This window comes from Brachycentrus maculatus, unplaced genomic scaffold, assembly GCF_059751285.1.
Source record: "Brachycentrus maculatus isolate JH-2025_06_01 unplaced genomic scaffold, ASM5975128v1 h1tg000543l, whole genome shotgun sequence".
In the NCBI taxonomy this organism is placed as follows: domain Eukaryota; kingdom Metazoa; phylum Arthropoda; class Insecta; order Trichoptera; family Brachycentridae; genus Brachycentrus; species Brachycentrus maculatus.
This window is the reverse complement of record NW_028281287.1, coordinates 476,927-500,478: the sequence shown is the minus strand read 5'-3', so window position 1 is coordinate 500,478 and position 23,552 is coordinate 476,927. Positions and strand designations below refer to the sequence as shown.

Sequence of the window (23,552 nt, the reverse complement as noted above, 5' to 3'; positions counted from 1 at the left end):
ACCTGAATGTTTTTTATCCATTTGAAAAATATTTAGTATATTTAAATGAATAATTAAACAATACCTTTTCTTCAAAATGCAAGCACAGCACTTTCTGCCCTGTAGCGGGTAAATATTAAGTTAAAAATATGCTGCTTTTGCTGGGATAAAGTACATTTTTTGGGCATTCCAAAAACACGCACAACCGAAAATTTACGATTTTTGATATATGAGGTTGTTGAAAGGAGTGAGCGAAATATAAACGGAAAAATATTGAGATAAATAAAGAATATTGAGAACATTAAATCAGTTATTCGTAAAATGTGAACATAAAAATGATACCACAAAGTTAATACATTAAATATTAAGAATATTCATTTAATCAGTTGCACTTGAATAAAAATCAATTAAAATTGAAAAATATTTAACAGGTTTTCATGGCAATATGAGGGATGAAATTTTAATTCTACACCCTAAGTGGTATTGTAAGATAAACAGTTAATTGTGTTCAATGACAAATCGATATGGCGTTTCCCTTAGAACAGTACATAATACCTACAAAATTGACTTGACATGAGATGTGGGGTGAAAAATACTTCCAACGTAAAAATGTCTACACGTTTTGTGATAAACGGAAAATAAATTGAAAAACAAAACAAATACGAACCTCTGAAAACACAACCATAATTGACTGAGTCAATTTGTTATATCTTTCAGTAAATAATATGAACAGTTTCTTGAATGTTTTCCGCAGATACGTTGTGGCACATTTTATAAACTTTATAAAATTAAATAACTTTGCTTTAACCACTTTTTTATGAATACAATATAACCTACCAATTAAAACTATTTATTTAATAGATTTATATTATCCACTGACACTTCGTGATGGAATTGCATTTTTAATTTATTATTAGATTAAAACCAATATTTTTAGCTTTTCCACTTTTTTATTTGACCAGCGACCGGGTTTCGTCGTTACCGACATCATCAGACCAGTCTGATGATGTCGGTAACGACGAAACCCGGTCGCTGGTCAAATAAAAAAGTGGAAAAGCTAAAAATATTGGTTTTAATCTAATAACTATTTATTTAATGTTTGTTGTTAACACGTGTTTGATAATGTCCTAAGAAGACGAAACGCGTCACGTATACATAAATATACATAAATAAATGTAGAATTCAATCCAAAAAACAGTGTTTAATTTTGGATATATTACCCAACAATGTATGTATAATATATGTATGTATGTATGTATGTAGTACATACAGTAAGATACTTGGGTCGTAAATTTGGAGAACTTGTTGATTTTTGGGAAATATCGGAATTGCGTTTCTTGGCTAAGATAACACACACGCTAACACAAGCTGAAGTATTATATTGTTTCGGGTGAACTAACCTCCAAAGTCATTATCGATTTCCATCACGTAGCAAGGGGAGGAGAACTTAGCCCTTAACAGAACACGGTTTTGGAGATTGGTCCAATTTTATCTGATGTGGATTTAGTTTTTGTGAATTTTTACTTCAAATTAATTTTAATATAGGTTCAATTGTGGTTGTTTTCCAATGGTTAGTGTAGCGGATTCTGAATGATAGTTTCTATTTTACCACAATTAGACTTTTATTTTTAATATCGGGCTGCTTATGCCAACGAATATATGTATTATAAAATAAAAATATTTTTGAACCAATTTTGAAACATTGTTCTTGAATCACTAGAACTTCACTTCTACTGAAGTTCTAGTGATTCAAGAACATTGTTTCAATATTGGTTCATATATAAAGAACTTCCAAGAATTAGAGTAGAGTGGTTGTCAAAAATGTTTTTTTTATATAAAACTTAATTAATTTTTCATATTTAAATTTACATTTTTTTCAAGTACACTGCATAATATAAACGCAGCGTTATCTTGATCGTTAACACATGAAGGAAAGGACCGTCCGCTTAAGGTCCAGGATAATATTGAATAAATATTAAAGTAAAAAAAATCACTTATATTTATTTGACCACCCCTGGGAATCGAATCCAAGACCTCCAGTACAAAGGGAGACAAAATATTCATATTACTGTAGTATTACTTTTCCGCCTATAAAACTATTGTGTGTGTCATATGTGAAATGAAGGTGTGTTTTCTTATGATTTAAGTTTTATACGGACGTTTCTTGGTGAAACTGCATTTTGTATAACAAAAAACAACTAAGTTTATAGTTTTTTCTACACTTATTTTATTTTATTTGACCAATGGCTAGACTACCGACATTTTCAGACTGGTAGGTGGCTAAATAATAGATTTCGTAGTGTTAAACTAATTGTTACATTAACTCGTTGACTGCCAACGGCAATCAGAACTCCGATCTAAAGATCTTTGCAAACAATTTTCGCCTCTTCCACATTCATGCATCTCCTATATATATTAATATATAAATATATATATATATATATATATATATATATATATATATATATATATATATATATATATACATATATATATATATATATATATATTTATATAAATATATATATATATATATATATATATATATATATATTTATATATAAATATATATATGTACATACATATCGCTCACTCCTTTCAAGTACGTCATAAGTAAAAAAACTTGATTTTTCAGGAGAACGTTTTTAAAGTTTAAAAATATAATTCAATATGATAAAAATAAATATCAAGCCTGTTTTAAACTTTTTACTGTGCAACGGATCTTTTTATGTAAAACTTGAAGGTTTTTTATCCATTAGAAAAAAAATTGTACAATCAAAAATTAATCAAAACATACCTTTTCTTCAAAATGCAAAAACAACACTTTTTGCCCTCTAGCGGGTAAATATTTAGTTGAAAATATGCCGCTTTTGCTGGGATATAGTACATTTTTTAAGCATTCCGAAAACATGCACAACTGAAAATTCACGAATTTTTCGATTTCTGACGTTCTTGAAAGGAGTGAGCGATATGTATATTATTTCAGTAGTTGCATATTTATTTTCATTCTTTCATTAATTGATTTGGCACTTACTTTGTGGTAATATTTGTCCATTTTAAATTTAATTTTTATTTGGTAAATAGCTAGTAATATAAATATATATGTATGTATATATTTATATCATAAATTAATAAAAAAATATGATTTTTAGAATTGCACCTAGGGCCTTTGGTTAAGTAAGTATTTAATGACCGCATTTGCTCATAAAAGTAATTGAAACCTTATCCTTGTGGAGGGGACATCATCCCAACTTTTAAGTTCAGTCAGGGAAAATTGTAATCATTACCAAGGGCTGTGAAAGGAATTGATTAAAGACATTATTAAAATTTCAAAGTCGACAGATTTTTGAGATATCGCTTTTCAGATTGAAGAATTTAATTACTTTTAAATATAAATGAAGTATCACAATAGCGAGCCAAATGGATAGGTTATAATATGTTCAAGACACCCATCCGCGGTAGTCAATAAGGAATTGTTACGAGAGGTGGTATTATACATGATAAAGATAGTGAAGGACATTGGTAACATAAACATAGCTAGGACACAAAATGCCGAACCCTCTTCTAGTGGAACGGAAGGTCTGTTGATGACAGTCAACAGTCCGGCTTCTCCTGAGGAGTTTTAAATGGTTCCCTCCCAGCAATGAGCAAATGCTGAGAAGTTCCTGATTGGCCCACACTAGATTATCCTTCCTGTTCCCAACACAGATTTAAATAAAAACATATTTATTTAGTTACAATAAACAAAACCGACTTAATGATCTTTAAATCTTTTACATACTTAATACGCAATGTAAATATAAAAATCGATTCCCATCTTAAAAAAATATAATAAAATAAAAGACACCCAGGCCTACTTCTTACGATTGCGAATGGCATGTGCGAAGGCACATACTACAGAGGACGACCCCGCTGAACATACATGGACCAAATTATCTCCGACATGCATTGTAGCGGTACGCTGAGTTGAAGAGATGAGCGGAGGATAAAGGCGGTTGGACACTGACCATGAAGACGAAGAAACAAACCAATCATAACAAAGATGAAGAAGAAACATCTGTCGTTATCGTTATGTCGATCGTTCTTTATACCTTAAGGAGTATCATAACACATACATTTTAGAGAAAATTTTAAAATATAGATGCGTGAATGTGGATGATGAAAAAATCGTTTTCAAAAAGAGATTGGTATGGCGTTCTCATCTCTCTGCCTACCCAAAATCAACCCATTTTAAAACGTGTTTCAAACATGATTTATGTAAAAAATATCGATGTTTCGATAAATCATGTTTAAGTACTGGTTTAAATGTTTTTTATTCAAGAAATATGTTGCTTATAGTAACGACTACGATATAAAATTATAAACAATAAAAAATAAAAAAAACTCACTCCTGGGCAGGTTAAAAGATTCCAATGTTTGTCATGAGAGGTCGGTAACATTAAGCTTCCATACAAATTATTCAAGTAAAAAGGAAAAAAGGTTCAAATTGGTTCAGAATATCAATGTTAATTCTGCGAAAATGGTTCCTTTTAGAAGTGTCACTAATAAGTAACCGTTACCTTTTCAATTACCTAATTGGGATAGTATTCGCATTTTTGCTCGGTTTTTTTCCAAGGTAAATTTTTGATGCTTAATTGGCAAATATATTACGCAATACGCCAGCGGTTCCCAACCTGTAGTACGCGTACCACCGGTGTACGCGAGTGGAAAGTTGGTTGTACGTGAAAAATAATCAATAATGGCGTACATAAAAAGTTTTTAAAAAATAAGAGATATAAATATCATTTAAAGTTTAAATTTTTGTACTAAAAATTGCCCGCGGCATTTAATTTTTTCGTATAAATAATTAAATTTAATATTATGTTACTTTTTTTAAAAATAAACATTAGTTCTTCTTTAAATGTCCTGGATTCGAATTTTGACAGGAAATGTGCTTCAGCACCTTTTATTTAAAAAAAAAAGTGATATTTAAAGTTCAAACGTCTCATTTTTACCAGAAAAAATATATATTTGTGGCATTTAAACTGTGTTTTGGGAAATAAAGTCATTGTTTAAAATTTAAAATGGAAAAGAATAAACAAATTTCTCGAAATATATACGATATTTTTTACGAGGTCCTACAATAAAGCGTGATGTATGTACTACCAAGTGGTACGCGAGCCAATAAAGGTTGGGAAACGCTGCAATACCCAACCAAAAACACCGAATAAACGACTTATTTTAAAGAGGTTGTCGTTATTCAATTCAACTTTTATCTCGGTCGCCAATATCTACAAGAAAACGTCTTTGAGATAATAAATGTATTTATATGAAGCAAGAAAAAGCCTTTTCGATTTTCAATTTGAAGTGTAATTTAAGTTATTAGTATGGTTTCAGAAAATGTGACACGAACCAAATTTATGAACTGACTGGCGTGATAAGCATAAATGATCGAATATTATAACTGCATTAAGTAACGACTTTTTTTTTAAATAAGTCGTTTATCAACTCGTTTTTTTCGTTTTTTGTTATTATTTTTGTTTTATAAAATGAAGAGTATATTTTAATTTGTAGTAGAAATAAACTTAATATGTCAGTAATCGAAATGATGAGTTTGAAACACGCGAATAATAACTAATAACTTTTAAGTAACATCTGAGACATTGCTATCTATCATTAGATTCCTAACTGTCAATCAAACCTCCTCCCCTAGTTTTTATCCTCCACCTTCTTCCCTAACTCCCTTTTTCCATTGCCTTCCTTATTATCATCAATTTGTAATTTATGTTCTTTTTTAATGTTCAAGCACTATCTATACCCTCTGATTGCAAACAGCTATAAATGGTATCAAATGTTTTGACCAATATCACTAGTCTGTTTTTGGTTGGTTGGAAGATAATGTTTTTTAGCAATAAGCCCACCAATGTACTTATTTCTTTTCTGTATATGAAGTTTAAAAAAAAATAGAATAATCAAATGAACTTGATCAATCGATATTTTCAGGCAGACGTCGAACTAAACAAATTCAAGAAGGAAAAATTATTTCAACATTTCATGACAATATTTATTTCACCTCCTCAGAATGTTAACACAAAACCAATTTGCTGTTATTATATTTCATTTATTTATAATTTTCAGAGAACTATAAGTCTCTGAACGAATAATTTTTTGACATCTCGACATAGATTTTTTATTAATATTTATTTGATTCTAATATAAATACGATTTTATGAAGATCGAGTTCAAATTTCAAGCGAAAAAAATAAAGGAGCACAATTTAATAAATTCTGTTGAAATCAAAGCCAGGTATTTTTCACTCCCAATTTGTCGGAGTTAATTGAAATTTCAAATATCGCTTACCCACTTCGATATCGAGATCTTTATTAATCCCAAAAACAGTCTTAAAAAGAGACAAATGGCGGGAAAATAAAAATGGAAAATTGAAAAATCACAGGCGCTAAGGAAAGATTTAAATACTTTCTGAGCTTATTTTACAATTTATTTTGTTTTTTTTTTTAAATTATAAAAAAATTACATTCTTAAGTTAGTGAATGAAAACAAATAATTATTTTTTTACAGATACTGTGTGGCATGGTTTGTATAAATTATAAAATAAATCTTAATCTTTATTACTAACCACTTTTATGATTGGTTTTTTCTATTGTATTGGTATTTTTTTATTATTAATGGTTCAATTGGCTTCTACTAGCAAATTGTCATGTTGAGGGATGGATACGTTCTAAACTAAAAATAGAGAAATATTTATAGTTAGGTTAGTAGGCGTGATAATGAAGTGTTACTTGGAGTTTAGCTTGGAGAAAAAAGTACCAAAAATAAATTTGTTTAAAAACTAGATTTTAATTGATTTTTTTTATTAATATAAATTGTACACATTTATTTAAAAGAACAATTATAAAACATATTTGAAATATTTTTTGCAGAGACACACACCAAGCTATTTTGTGTGTTTTGTCGGTGAAGTTCTTTTTACATACGTTTTTTGACTGTTTTTATCTATTTTAACCTAACACACAAAAAAGAGAGAAAAAAATAAAAATAAATAAACTATAAATTTTTATAGAATTAACACTTGATCATTTACCCATTCTTTAATTTTTCCTTTGTTCCATATTCTATTTTGACCTCTAACCTCCGTTGGGGCTATTTATTTATTATGAAAATAAATAGCCCCATCAATTGAGAAACATTGAGAACAATTGTAAATCATATTAAATATAATAGTTTTTATTAAGTAATATATAGGTATCTCAAATCAATATTTAATAATAGAAAAGTTTTATAACGTACGTATATAGGTATCTCAAATCAATACATTTCATAAATTCTAACTTTATTTTTACAAAAACAAATCGATTCAGTATTACAGTTTATAAAAAACTTCTGTAATCAAATTAAAATCAAGTAACCACCGCCAGCCATATATATATATATATATATATATATATATATATATATATATATATTATATATATATATATATATATATATATATATATATATATATAAATATATATATGTTTATATATATATATATATATATATATATATATATATATATATATATATATATATATATATATATATATATATATATATATATATATATATATATATATATATATATATATATATATATATATATATATATAAATATATATTAATATATATGTGTAAGTGTGTTTGTGTGTAGGTGTTAGCTATGAGCATCCTGTGACGTCACGTTTACAGTAAAATGGAAAATACAAAAATATCAGTTTTATAAGCAAAGGTGAACAAAAGAATAAATTATTTACACCAATAGTTCTCTCGGAACGTAGATACATCTCGTAGATACGCCCTATGGGCTAAATGGGGTAGTTTTATACCCCCAAAACCTTTTGCAAGAAAAAGCATGATTTATTTATGACCAATTAGACTTGTTAGCGTTTTGTTCCTCAGGAAATTGGGAAGCCATTTCTTTGTCAGTAATAAAATTATGTAGTTAATTGTTCTGGATTTTATGAGAAAAATTTTATAGTACTTTAAAATACATAAATACCGCTTTAAATATATATACCGTCCTGGCCATATCGCCCACTCCTTTCAACAACGTCATATATAAATAAAACTTGATTTTTCAGGAGATCGTTTTAAAAGTTTAAATATATGATAAAATGTATTTAAAATAAATATCAAGCCACTTATTGAACTTTTTACAGTGCAACAGATCTTTTTAAGTAAAACCTGAATGTTTTTTCTCCATTTGAAAAATATTTAGTATATTTAAAAAATAATTAAACAATGCCTTTTCTTCAAAATGCAAAAACAACACTTTCTGCCACGTAGCGGGTAAATATTAAGTTAAAAATATGCCGCTTTTGCTGGGATATAGTACATTTTCTGGGCATTCTGAAAACAAGCACGACTGAAAATTTTCGATTTTTGATATTTGACGTTGTTGAAAGTAGTGAGCGATATGTATTAGCCACCCCTTACAACATTGGTTTATGTCTTCAAATACTGCGATTATTACAATTATTGCAACCCTTTCAGATTTTATTTTATTTTAACAGATTCTACCTACTATTTACTACTTGCAATCTCGACCTACGACAATTAGATGCGTGGTTTATTTAAAAACACTCTATAATTTATATTTGAAGCACGAAGCACTTTGTGATTTTTCATTTTATAATTAAAATGTTTAAAATGTAATTATAAAAAACACTCTGTTTACCGTAGAACGGGGCTACTTGAACTTTGATGTGTTACTTGAGCCCAGTATAAGAAAAATATTTAGATCGTGGTATCGATCGAAGTATCTTGACAATAAGTGTCATTTGTCAGGGAAACAATGAATCAGTCGATACGTTCATTATTGTAGAAAAAATACAGATTTTTTTTTGTACTGGGCTCAAGTAACACACGAGGATTAGGACGAGGATTAGTCGATACATTTCCCTCCAGTTGTTTTAATCAGCAAAGAAATGCAATTTTCTTAATACTTTTCATTTCAGCCTTCATTATTTTATATTAAAATACCAAGAAAACGTAATTTGAGTGAAACTGAGCGGTCCCAAATAATTTTATATTGAAAATCTTCATGAAGGAACATCGAAGTGTAAGGGTCAGCACGCTCGGCTACCGTACTGGAGGTCCCAGGTTCGATTTCCAGGGGGAGGGTAAAATGAATTTAAGTGATTTTTTCACTCATTACCCTGGACTGGTACCTGAAGCGGAGGACTTATAACCTTTCCTTCATGTGTTATCGATCAAGATAATACTGTGTTGATATAATGCAATGTCCTATTCACCATCGAGTGTGGATAAGGGTTTGAAGAAGAAAAATACAAAGGTAGGTACCTAAAATACTTATCTTGTGTAAGATATATACAAAAATAATATTTTACAAGCGTTGGTAAGTAAATTTGAAGCGGAGAGCTGATCACCTTTCCTTCATGTAATAACGATCGAGATATCACTTTTTTATATGATGCAGTGCCCTATGGACCATCGTGTGCAGATAAGGTTTTGAAAAAGAGAATTAATAAGGTGCATGGTACCTAACATACTTATCTTGTTTAAGATATGTACAAAAATAAAATTTTACAAGCTTTGGTAAGTAAATTTGAAGCGGAGGGCTTATCGCCTTTCCTTCATGTAATAACGATCGAGATATCACTTCGTTTATATGATGCAATGCCCTTTGCACCATCGTGTGTAGATAAGGGTTTGAATAAGAGAAATACTAAGGTACATGGTACCTAACATACTTATCTTGTGTAAGATATGTACAAAATAAAATTTTACAAGCCATGGTAAGTAAAAGTATAAACAAGTACAAAGTCGTTTTACCGAAACATTTTCAGAATAAATATGAAACTCAACAACCGCAAAGTTATTCGTACCGTGGAGATTGAGGTTTCATCTTTCGTTGTCGGGGAGGGTGGAATTGTTATCGGCGTCGCGACGCCCCGATAACGGCAGGTCAGACCGCGATGTGAATATTTATTCGTCCTAGCAAAATTTGGTATTTTTTTAGGGGTACATGCAATGCCGAACATTGTATAATATAAAGCTGTTTCAATGAATAGTAAACGAATTTTGAAATATCACGAACTCCTTTCAACAACGTCACACATCAAAAAACTTGGTTTTTCAGGAGATCGTTTTTAAAGTTTAAAAATATAATACAATGTATTAAAAATAAATATCTAGCCACTTATTGAACTTTTTACTGTGCGTCAAATCTTTTAAGGTACCACCTGAAGGTTTTTTCTCCATTTATTTTTATTTTTATACCTTTTCTTCAAAATTCAAATACAACATTTTTTGCCCTGTAGTGGGTAAATATTAAGTTAAAAATATGCCTCTTTTGCTGGGGTATAGTATATTTTCTGGGCATTCCGAATATATGTACAACTGAAAATTTACGATTTTTGATTTATGACGTTCTTGAAAGGAGTGAGCGATATGTATTCGCTATGCACAATAATTTTTTTTCTTGAATGTCATTTTTGTGATTGAAATATCTTTTTTACTTAGTTTTAAATGATTTACGTTTTATATTGGGATATCTTAAAATATCAACTAATATCCGTAATTTATTTCAAGCTTTCCTCAATCCAACATAGATGGCTGTTGCAAACACTATCTACGATTATGATCAATATATCTAGAAGTTACAAAAATATTAATACATAGTATGGTTGTCAATCATGGGTAGAATTTGTGAACTTTATAAAATAAAACAACTTTGTTTAAACCACTATTTTTTGGTACAGTTTTCCAACCAGTTTGGACAAGAACCTTGTCATCCTCAGGGTTTATGTACTAATTCTAAAACATTGAAATACTCATAGTTAGGTTAAAGTTAATAACCCTTCCCTTTCATTTCATTTGTAGCTCACAAGTTGTCGTCCGGAGTGGACGTATTCCCTGCGCAATGCTCTATAAAAGCAACATTTAGGAGTTTTTTTCTCGTTTTTTATAACACATTTTTTAAATCACATTTTCATATGGTGTACGGAGTGTGTGGAAGTTTTAGGTATCGTTAGGGATCCATAGGATTGTAAAATTAGGTTAATGCTAGAACTCTACGAATTGAAATTACATATTTACGATCATTTTGTAAATAAAAAACTGTATTTAAATTAAGCAATTCATGTTTTAGTACAGCAAATTCAGTTATAGCAAATAAAAACCTATCAGCGGAAGCTAAACTGGCAGTGCACAACGGAGTCTTGGTTCCAACTCTAATGTATGGAAGTGAAACATGGAGTTGGCAAAAGAAGGATGAAAGTAGACTGAATGCAGTCGAAATGCGATCTCTCAGAAGAATGTGCGACAAAACGATGTATGATAGATGTGCGAATAGTGAAATAAGGAAGGAATGCAAAGCTGAGATTAGCATTATTGATAAAATTAAGAAAGGTGTGTTGAAATGGTTTGGACATGTGGAACGAATGAGTGAGGAAAGAACGGTAAAACAAATTTATGAGGCGGATGTTAGCGGGAAAAGAAGCAGATGAAGACCGAGAAAAACATGGCACGATCAGGTATGCGAAATGCTTGAAAGTGGTCAGGTTAGGAGTCGTAACAATCGGCGGGTATGTATGAGGAGATGCATGAACGTGGAAGAGGCGAAGAATGTTTGCAAGGACAGAGTGGTGTGGCGCTCTATTCTCTCTGCCTACCCCTGCGGGGAAGCGGCGTGATGGTTAGTTAGTTTTTAGTTTTATGTTTTAGTAACACTCAACCACAAATTAATTTGATATTAACTGTTTGTTCCTCCACATGGCGTTTCTGAGGCATTCGGATATAAATGCAGCAATATTATAAATAAATAAAAAAAATACTTTAAAATTATGTTTTAATAATTTACGAATTAATATAAATAAAAATATATTATCAATTAAACGATTTAATGTGCTTGAAATCTTCGCTATCTTATTTTAAGGACGCCTTTTATACATAGTAACTCCAAGGAATCTTCTGGAATATTATGATCCTTCAAATCCTAATCGCTTATTAACATGGTCTTTGATCATTCGTTTTCCATTGAATTTCCTTTAAGAAAGCATTAAATGGAAGAATGGTTACGATCCTAGCATCATGTTGAAATGTTATTTCATTTAATTTAAAATCATTTCTTTTCTCTGCCTGAAAGCAGAAAGATCGTGCTTTACGAGAAAAATACAAACGATTTTTTTTAATAACTGATCTAATCATTTAAATGCTATTTTAAAAATAATATTGAAGAGAGATAACTCACTTTCACAGTATGCATTTATCGAATCGTAGTTATACGTTTAGATAGTTGGTCACTTTCTCCTGTACGACTACGAAATGACAAAAGTTACTTTTTGCCTCGACTCTTCACTTGTATTGATATATCAAACATAGACAAAGAAGAACATGGAAGGCCAGGCATTTACAGGGCTCAAGACCTGTCGTCGACTATTTTAAGTGATCACTTTATGCAGTGTGTAAAAATTCACTATTTTTCATATGATTGACCACTACGCTTCTCAAATTTTGGATATAATATTTTCGATGAAGCATAAATATATGTTGAAACATGGATATATATATATATATATATATATATATATATATATATATATATATATATATATATATATATATATATATATATATATATATATATATATATATATATATATATATATATGTATATATATATATATATATGTATATATATATATATATATATATATATATATATATATATATATATATATATATATATATATATATGTATGTATATATATATATATATATATATATATATATATATATATATATATATATATATATATATATGTATATATATATATTATTTAAACATATAAATATATAATTTCTGTAATTTAAACAAACTTGACCAGTTTCGAGAACTACAGTTTTAATTGAGTTGGTATTTTCACCTTTTGAGAATATTTAGGTTTCTTAATACTAGTCGAATTAACATCGCGAGTATTTTTGCCTAGAATTTTCACTCATGAATTACATGAAATTATGGTAACTTTAAACATAAAGAGTAAATCCACTCACGAGTAGGCATAGGCTATCAAACTCAAAAAGTTGAAGCCTGAGTAGGGTCATGATAAGAGTGTTGCATAAGCCGTAGCTAGATTTCAGAGTCACTTGGACTTTGGGTAATTAAAAAAAAACACTGCCTGTGCACCTCTATAATATCAAGTGATATCATTACATCACCATATTGGGATAGGTAATTTAAAAAAAAATGAATTAACATTAAAAACCTCAAAAGTGGCCTCATGCAAAGAAATAATTTTATATTATAATTATAAATATGTGCTTCTTATCTCTGTTAAGCCACTTTCAATGTTTATTTTTATATTTTTTGATCTGAATTTATACTGTATATTTTTTTATGCCATGAGTAATACAACGTTTATATTCGTAAAACGTTTTTAATAAAAAGTAATATTCGAAATACCTGGTATTTTTTACAATTTTTCACTTACTTTTGATAAAATGAGAAAGAATATTCTTAATGAGAAAAATTGCGTATTTTCTGAGGAAAATCAGTCATAAATTTTCTAGTATATTTTTACAAATATTAATATTTTCATTCGTTATATGGTCTTATTGCGTTTATTGTAAAAAATCTAAGTTTGAAATATAGGTAATTTACGGTGATACGTCGATTTCTTATATAAATTCAGGGACGAATTTGACAAAACTATTTTTTTTTCTTCAATTTTATCGTGAAAATAAAATTGATATTGAGAAACTCGATAAATTTAATCTTGTACTACCACTAGCGTTCTCTTATTTCATATTATTTTTTGACATCTCATCAAAGATGAAGAAGAATATGGAAGTCTGGGCATTTACGGGGCTGACGACCGTCATAGGCTAGTTTGAGTGATCACTTTACACACGTGTAACATTCACCAATTCTACCCATTATTGACAACCACACTACTCAAATTCTTAAATGTTACACGTGTGTAAAGTGATCACTTAAACCAGCCTATGACAGTCGTCAGCCCCATAAATGCCCAGACTTCCATATTCTTCTTCATCTTTGATGAGATGTCAAAAAATAATATGAAAATAACTCCTGTAATTGGGGATAATCCAGATTTTGTGAACAAGTATTTGGACACACTCGAAATGTTGTAAATTTCTCTTTTTTCTGCGTGAATTTATATTTTTTTTTTTAAATACCATATTTTTATAAGAATTTTTTACTTTTAATCCTTATTTGGACTTAATGGTGCATAAAGCACTGCATCAAACTATGTTAGTTTGATCGTTTACTATATGAAAGCAAGTTGATCAGTATTGCGCTTCAGATACAAGTCGAGGTAAATATGAAATAAGTATTAGAGTGGAAAAAATACTTTTATTTATTTAAACCCCCTTGGAAATCGAACTCGGAATCTCCAGCATAGTAGCCAAATCTACTTACCACTACACTATAGGTACTGAACTTTCAACTTTATTATACTTGAAATAAAAAAATACTTGTTTTTTACCACTTAGTTTTTTTTTCAGCTACTACTTTTTGAAGCTATGCTTTCAACTTCAGGTCTAAATATAAACAAAGTGCTTATATTTTGACTTAAAGATGGAAGCATAGCTTCCGAAACTAGTCCTTAAAATAAAATAAATATAACTCAAGTGGTAAGAAACAAGTGTTTACTTTTAAATTTCATCATGTTTTACCACAAAGTGAAAGCCAAAACAATAAATAAAAATGTAATATATTGTACTTTACTGAAGTTGAACGTTACTCTATATTACCACTTGGAAATTGTTTATATTGATAATGTAGATGAAGAAGAATATGGGAATCTTGATATTAACAAGACTTGTTACACGTGTGTAAAGTGATCACTTAATCCAGTTCTTTACAGGTCGGAATGCCCGGTTTTCAAAATATCGTGTTTATTATCGAGCTCTAGATGTATTCAATACTAACATTGCTCAAGTTATGGCCGAGATATCGCCAGAAATGTGCGAAAAAGTGCTTAAAAATTACCTCAAAAGAATCGCATGCATTGAATCTTCCCGAGGTGCCATTTGAATGATTTTGTTTTTCACAGTAAATGGCAAAGTCCAAACTTTATAATAAAATTATTTTTTTATAAAAAATGTATCGCTGTGTGTGTTTTATTTAGCTTTTCTATTGAAACCGAAAAACGAATGACCCTGCACTACACTGACTACAAGTTAAACTATATGTGTATGTGGGTTCAAAACAAGTCTATTTTTGTATGTTTTACACCTGTGAGCGGAGCTTTCTTAAAACCCTAATATATTCCGCTTTACGGCGATTTAACGCGATCTTTAGGGCAGCTTCTCATCCATCCGTGCCGATTACTAAGTAGGGGAGAGTGCCCATGGATGGGACGTTTTTGATTTTGCCTCTCTAGTTTTTCTCCGTAAAATAAATCATAAAAAGTAAAAGTGGTTTCTCTTTATTCAATCTTTTAGCTACAAATATGCCGTACTTTGTTTTCTAAAAAAATTAACTTAACTGACTGAAAAATCGATTTCAAATAATGTTCTAAAATGTCCCATTCATAAACACCCTCCCATGAGTGGGACACCAGTATACCATGAATGGGACATCAATTAAAATGCAAGATCGATGGAAAAATTATATTTTAAAACAAAAATGATTGGTAGGCACTTTCAAATAATACGTAGACGCATGCAAAAGAAATTTTCTTCAACATTTTTGGCTAAAAAAGTTCAGATATCTTAATATTCCACAATTTTCATGGGCCACATAATTTACGTTTGAGCCATTGCATAACACTTTATTGGTATTCTCCTTCACATATGTGACACTTTTTATCCTCCTTTCATTTTGTTTTTGTCAGTGATACACCTTCTATTTCAACTGATTCATCTGAACTGATATCTCTGTTATCACTCATTGAAATCTCTTCTATGAGTTTTTTAAAACTCTTTTAGCGTTAGGCTTATTTTTTGGACTATCTATAGGTTTTCCTTTTCCATTCTTCAATAATTGTATTTTCAAAAACTTGTCCTTTTCTGGAGTGTCAGAGATTATACTTGATTTCCCCTTTCTAATTTTTTTCTGTACTGTAGAACATATTCTTCCAGCTGAATTTAAATACGTGGAAAGCATTTTTTCTTGCTTCAGAGTAAACTAACTAAAAAAACTAACGAACCATCACGCCGATTCCCCACAGTGGTAATAAGAAAGAATAGAACGCCACACCACTCTGTCTTTGCAAACATTCTTCGCCTCTTCCACGTTCATGCATCTCCTCATACATACCCGCTGATTATTACGACTCCTAACCTGACTACTTTTAAGTATTTGGCATTCCTGATAGTGCCATGTTTTTCATTCGCCTCATAAATTTGTTTTACCGTCCTTTTCTCACTCGTTCTACATGTCTAAACCATCTCAGCACACCTCTCTTAATTTCATCGATAATGCTTGTCTCAGCTTTGCATTCCTTCCTTATTTCACTATTCGAAAATCTATCATACATCGTTTTGTCGCACATTCTTCTGAGATATCGCATTTTGACTGCATTCAGTCTACTTTCATCCTTCTTTTGCCAACTCCATGTTCACTTCCACACATTAGAGTTAGAACCAGGACTCCGTTGTGCCCTGCCAGTTTAGCTTCCGCTGATAGGCTCTGTTATTCCTATGCTAGGTGTATGTAAAAATATCTAACCACTAGACATATCAGCATTTACTTGTTTAACATGTCTATAAAAAGAAGATTTTCCTATTGCATATGTCTTTGCAACCGACCTAATATTTTGCTTTTTATTTAAAACCTATTCTACAGCAGCTTCAATTTGAACGTTGGTTATGCGTGTTCTTGGCATTATAACCTAAAAACAATATAATGTTTACAATACGTGTAATACAAACGAGTACAAACGATTTTTAATGTAAATAAAAAGTATCCGTCACGAATGGGACAATTTTCCCTTTGAGTGGGACCGTCCCATTCATGATCACTGGACGCGTCCTATTCAAGGAAATGCGTGATTTTTAGAAAAATAGATAAATCGATACATTTATACTAAAGTAAATTTGATGAAACTTACTTTATAATATACGGAAAGAACTGACTTAAATAATTGTTTATATCAATTGGAGCACTTATCATAACTTATATGTGCAAACATAATCAAATTACAGTATATAATTTACTTTTTGACCCAAAAAAATTGTAACACATCTTACTCGCTTCACTGTCGGTCGAGAACTGTGGTTTGAGGATAAATCTGTCTTATATCGTAACGTTAATGTTGGGTATTTTTTTATTTTTTTTTGTAACAATAGTTTGGGCTGGAGGACGATTGTCCCATTCATCCTCTGTCCCACTCATGGGCACTCTCCCCTATATGAACTGAAAGGGGTTGAAAGAATTTAATAAACTACATTTTACTTTTACACACTTTTACATTTTACACAGTCGGTGTGAAAACATGTACTAAAATATGATGATTTGTTTGAAAAAAGAGTATAGTATTCTTTCAAGAATCGCAGAAAACATTACTGATATATTTTAACCTAATATATTTTATGTAATTTAACCTAATGTATGATATATATCAGGTTAAAATAGATAAAAACAATAAAAAAAACGTATGTAAAAAGAACTCCACCGACAAGACACACGAGATGGCTTTGTGGGTCTCTGCAAAAAAATATTTCATATATGTGTGGTTTCATTGTGTGGTTTATTACGAATGTTAAATTTAAAAAAAACAACATATTATTCCACAAAGTTAATGCGGAATCCAAAAATGATATAAATCTAAATCCATTATCCTTTTATAAAGTTATAACTTACTAACTTATATCTTTATAAGTGGAGGTGAGTTTACCAACAATTCGTTCAGCCAAATAACGAGTGAAGTGACAATGCGACATTAAGTAGACTTATATGGGTTGGGATAGTGATATTGCTTATATTAGTAGAACGATATATTCATAATGTTATATTATTAGTACGTATTATACCGATTAGAGTAACTCGGCCAATTATTGACAGTCTAAAAATTATTGGATGTGAAAAATCAATTATTTTTACTGTATTTTCTTAATTTTAAATTATTTTGCATTTCACAACATAATATAAATACAAACAAAGATCCTACAAAGGCATGGCCTGTGTGTGGGTATCCATTATATTTTAGGTCATAGTAAAGGGCACTGGCCAGAATATAATTGATATTATAAGAAGTAAAATTAGATTGAAAGAATTTTCCTTTACTCTATTATTTTTAAGTGTTTTGTATAAGATATTTTGCTTTTAGATATATATATATATATATATATATATATATATATATATATATATATATATATATATATATATATATATATATATATATATATATATATATATATATATATATATATATATATATATATATATATATATATATATATATATATATATATATATATATATATATATATATATATATATATATATATATATATAAATATATATATATATATATATATATATATATATATATATATATATATATATATATATATATATAGGTTGACAATTATCAAGATAAGAATTGGAGATAATCTAGATCTGTGAACAATACCTAGGCATCCATATTCTTCTACACGTAAGATCTATATATATATATATATATATATATATATATATATATATATATATATATATATATATATATATATATATATATATATATATATATATATATATATATATATATATATATATATATATATATATATATATATATATATATATATATATATATATATATATATATATATATATATATATATATATATATATATATATATATATATATATATATATATATATATATATATATATATATATATATATATATATATATATATATATATATATATATATATATAGGTTGACAATTATCAAGATAAGAATTGGAGATAATCTAGATCTGTGAACAATACCTAGGCATCCATATTCTTCTACACGTAAGATCATTTTATGAAAATCATCCAATAATCATTTTATTCATAGGTTTATGAATTATATATTTTTTTTCATGTTAATTTTATTTAAAACATATCGCTCGCTCCTTTCAAGAACGTCATAAATCAAAAATCGTAATTTTTCAGTTGTACATGTTTTCGGAATGCCCAGAAAATGTACTATGTCACAGAAAACGCCATATTTTTAACTTAATATTTACCCGCTACAGGGCAGAAGTGTTGTTTTTGCGTTTTGAAGAAAATGCATTGTTTAAGTATTTTTTTAAATATACAGCATATTTTTCAAATGAGAAAAAAACATTCAGGTTTTACCTAAAAAGATCTGTTGCACAGTAAAAAGTTCAATATGTAGCTTGATATTTATTTTTAATAAATTGTATTATATTTTCAAACTTTAAAAACGATCTCCTGAAAAATCAAGTTTTTTTTTAAATATGACGTTGTTGAAAGGAGTGAACGATATGTCAAAAAATCGTATATTTAAACATTATTTCATTATACTTTACATGTTGTATCATCCCACGGTTGAAAATCATCACGACATTTCATGTTTTGTCTGAGCTTTTTTGAACAGCGATTTAGTGCTACAGTTGAACCACCCTCTCAAGTGTTTAAGCCAGGATATACGTCCTTCTGTGCTAGATTAACCTTGCATTTTGTGATGCAAATTTCCAACGTTCAAAATTTCCAACATTGCAAATTTCCTTAGTAGACACCCTTTAAAGCTGAGCTGTTCGTCGGCTTAAACTTTGAAGCTTCTAACTCCATCTGGGCGTACTTGACAGGAGTGAGCTAAAACATTTTAATTTGTGTTTTACTTAGTAAATAGCACTATTTCTTAAAACCTACTGTGACACGTGTTTCGATGCATTCCGCATCATTTTTTTTCATTAACAAAGTAAAACATTCATTAAAAATGGATAGATTTTTACCACAAAGTGACTGCCGAATCAATTAATAAAACATTTTAATTAAACCATCTTGCCAAAATATGGAATCCAAAAATATGCATGTTTTACGACATTTTGAGTGTGTCCAAATACTGTACACAAATCTGGATTATTTCCAATCAGGAATGATATTTCAATCATTTTTTTGACATCTCAACATATATGAAGAAGAATATTGAAGTCTGGACTTCCAAATAATAACTCCAAATTGGAGAAAAGCCTGATCTGTAAACGGGTATTTGAACACACTCAAAATGTTTTTGATAAATTAAATACAAAAATATTTTCATGGTTAACAGTAAAACAATACTTATTTTTTGACATCTCATCAAAGTTGAAGAAGAATATGGAAGTCTGGGCATTTACGGGGCTTACGACCGTCATAGGCTGGTTTAAGTGATCACTTTACACACGTGTAACATTCACCAATTCTACCCATTATTGACAACCACACTACTCAAATTCTTGGAAGTTCTATATATATGAACCAATTTACAAACCTTGTTCATGAATCACTAGAACTTCACTAGAGACATCTATTGGTAAGATGTAAAGAAGCTTTTTATTAAGCAGAAACTCTTATATAATATGAAAATAACTCCTGTAATTGGAGATAATCCAGATTTTGTGAACAAGTATTTGGACACACTCAAAATGTTGTAAAACAATACTTAAATAAATTCAGCATATCATACAAAAAGCACTTTTCAGCGTAAATTATCTCTCATTTAATATGTATCAATAATTTGAACTCCCGTGATGACTAAAATTGACAATAATTGGTCGTGTCACCTTGTCACTTGTTACTGAGCGATTAGCCATACATCGATATCACATTTCAATTATGTATATACAATGTATACATATCATCCTACATCAAACACGCTGTTCAAATACGTTGTTTTTAACTTTGAAATGAAGGGCTTTTTAACTTCAATACCGTAATAATACCTTTATTAATTATATCAGGTCTTTATTTCATAAATAAATAAATGAAATTAAGAAAGGTGTATTGAGATGATTTGGGCATGTAAATAGAATGAGTGAAGAAAGAATAGAAAAACAAAAAAAGAATTTAATATTAGGTAAATGAATGAAAAAGAATATGGAAGTCTGGGCATTTACGGGGCTGACGACCGTCATAGGCTGGTTTCAAATTATCACTTTACACACGTGTAACATTCACCAATTCTACCCATTATTGACAACCAGACTACTCCAACTCTTGGAAGTTGTTTATATATGAACCAATTTCGAAACATTATTATTCAATCAAACGTTACACGTGTGTAAAGTAATCACTTATACCAGCCTATAACAGTCGTCAGCCCCGTAAATATCCAGACTTCCATATTCTTATTCATCTTTGATGAGATGTCAAAAAATAATATGAAAATAACTCCTGTAATCGGAGATAATCCAGATTTTGTGAACAAGTATTTGGACACACTCAAAATGTTGTAAATAAATTTATATTTTTATGTGCAAGACAAAAAGTGTAAAACATATTTAATTAAGTGACGAATGTGCGTCAAAACTATTTATGCTAAATGTTCGAAAGGTGATATAAGAAAATAATGCAATGCAAAGATAAGCATTATCGATGAAATTATGAAATAATGGTGTAAAGATGGTTTGGGTAAGTGAATCGAATGAGTGAAGAAAGTATAGTAAAACAAATTTATGAGGTGAAATTTGTCGGTAATCACGATTTTCTCCCCCTGCCCTGTTGTGTTTAAAATATAAAATTTTGTCTAGTCCTCCCGCCATCGCCAGTCTGATGATGTTGGTGACGATGAAAACCGGTCAACGGTCAAATAAAATATATGTGTAAAAATCATTAAGTTATTTTTTTCATATATAAAACGTAGTTTCACAAAGAAATACCAGTAACGTAATAAAATTCGATAATCATGTTTTATTTTTTTCTTAAATAAGTTAAGTGTGAAGTTTTTGTAAGTAAATCTACATCTGGGACACCTGTGTAAAAAAATTTTAAAACTAATAATTTTTTAATTTCACCATATTGTGTAATAACGTGTCGCCACACTATAAAAATTCAAACAAATATAAATTTTTTTGAAATAAAATTCTCATGTAATATAAAATAAGGGACAGCTTTTTTTCTGTTTACATTTGAATATTGATATAAATTTTAATATTTAACCAAAAATACTTAAATTTATACTAATATTTAATATATTTTTACGAATGCTTAGTATAAAATATTACGTAAATATTTCAGTGCAATGAACGCATGAATTTGTGTTTTGAAATAGACACATCATTTCACAATACGATGAAATTAAAAACTCGCGATGTGTTTTACATTTTAATATAAAAATTATAGCTTTTAATTTTATTATTAATTTTTATTCCAAACCATGAGGTAAAGTGTACAAGCCTCTAAGACTCATATGGTATATTCATTTTATAAAATAGAGTAAAATAGGTAATACAAATAAAAACATAGCATAAAATAGCAGTGCTTAAAATAAATTGAATTGAAAACATAATTATATCCAGTAACATATTTAAATTTGACCGACGGAAATCCTATTTCACGTGTATTTTTGTCATATTATTTTATAAATATACCAATCATTAGTAAAGGACTTATGGTAAAATAAATATCATTAAAAAATCCCTAAATGACTTCCGGCGATATAACTTTATTTTATAAAAATTATTATTAAATTAATCTTACTTGTTTACTTTAGTATACTTTTTTCTTTGACACCTCTCCGCATTTTAGCAGTGCATAGGGCACTTCATCGAATCGATGCAGTGTTAGCTTGATCATGAATTATATATATTGTATTTGATGAAATACACATGACGCTCGTGCAAGAAGTAAGTATATTTCTAATAAATTGAAAGAAAATTGAGAAAAATAAGAGAATAATATAAACATCTTGGGGACCCCGGATAGCATACTCGTACTCTTATGAGCATGTGTAAATTGAGAAAATGAGCCACAAGGAATTCATACGAATTCCTACATTAATGTATGAAAGATATATTAAAAATAATTTAAGTGTACAATTTTTTATATAAAATGTAAATTCATATCTGAAAATATATTTAAACATTACATACCTTTTTGATTTACCGCTTTTCAAAAAAAAAATCTTCAAAAATCTTCTCCAAACATGTTCACTGTGATAAAACTTGTTTTAAATATATTTTTATTTACCTGTACTTACGATTATAGTAGCGATTGAAATTTAAATTTTATTATAAAATCATTACTTAACAAAAACACTTATTTTAACGCGCAATTATAGCAAAACTGTATTGAAAAATATCAAAACACGTTCTTATAATATTAAAAACAACAACAAAAGCTTATTTTACAAGTTGTAATACCGCTTTGAAAGAAACGCGTGAATATTTAATTAAAAAAATATTTTTCGTGCAGTAAGTAAGTACTGTGACTGGCTAGGTTCAAAATTCACGCGACAGCTATGATTAAAAAATATAATTTTGAAAATGGAACTGCGACGGGACTTGGTGACGTTTGACAGAGCTTTTGGCGCGAACCAGGGACAAAGGAGCGTTTCCCGCGGCGAACTGTCAGTGACTGAAAGGCCGAAAATGAAAAAC

At 29.1% G+C, this 23,552-nt stretch overlaps 1 protein-coding gene across 1 annotated transcript in view; it reads right to left on the bottom strand.

Annotated features, from left to right (window-relative positions):
* The window catches only part of Gyc88E (Guanylyl cyclase at 88E), a 152,830-nt gene extending 129,615 nt beyond the window's left edge, over window positions 1–23,215 (bottom strand). The window contains exon 1 of the mRNA XM_088273079.1: window positions 23,046–23,215. The gene's annotated coding sequence lies outside the window, so the exon portion shown is untranslated. The remainder of the gene's footprint in view (window positions 1–23,045) is intronic.
* Window positions 23,216–23,552: the final 337 nt, after the last annotated feature.